General features: G+C 49.9%; 1 pseudogene; it reads left to right on the top strand.

Annotated features, from left to right (window-relative positions):
• The window catches only part of LOC107587986 (pre-mRNA-splicing factor SYF1-like), a 7,893-nt pseudogene that overhangs the window by 5,805 nt on the left and 1,753 nt on the right, over positions 1 to 335 (top strand).

Raw genomic sequence — 335 nt, 5'->3', positions numbered from 1 at the left:
TGGTTTGGTGCAGGTCCTGCCAGATGAGCACGCCAGAGACATGTGTCTGCGCTTCGCTGACATGGAGAGCAAACTTGGGGAGATTGACAGAGCGAGAGCCATCTACTCGTACTGCTCTCAGATCTGTGATCCGAGGGTAAATCTTAACCGTACCGGCCTATATTACTTTACTCATATTGTGTGTGTCCTGTATTTTGACTGACTTGGCATCTCTTGATCAGGTGACCGCTCATTTCTGGCAAACCTGGAAGGAGTTTGAGGTACGCCACGGGAATGAGGATACAATCCGTGAGATGCTGCGGATTAAACGCAGTGTGCAGGCCACATACAACACA

This window comes from Sinocyclocheilus grahami, unplaced genomic scaffold, assembly GCF_001515645.1.
Source record: "Sinocyclocheilus grahami isolate Dianchi unplaced genomic scaffold, SAMN03320097.WGS_v1.1 scaffold97.1, whole genome shotgun sequence".
Classification (NCBI taxonomy): Eukaryota; Metazoa; Chordata; class Actinopteri; order Cypriniformes; family Cyprinidae; genus Sinocyclocheilus; species Sinocyclocheilus grahami.
Note: the sequence above shows the minus strand (reverse complement) of the source record. Positions and strands in the feature narration are given on the sequence as shown.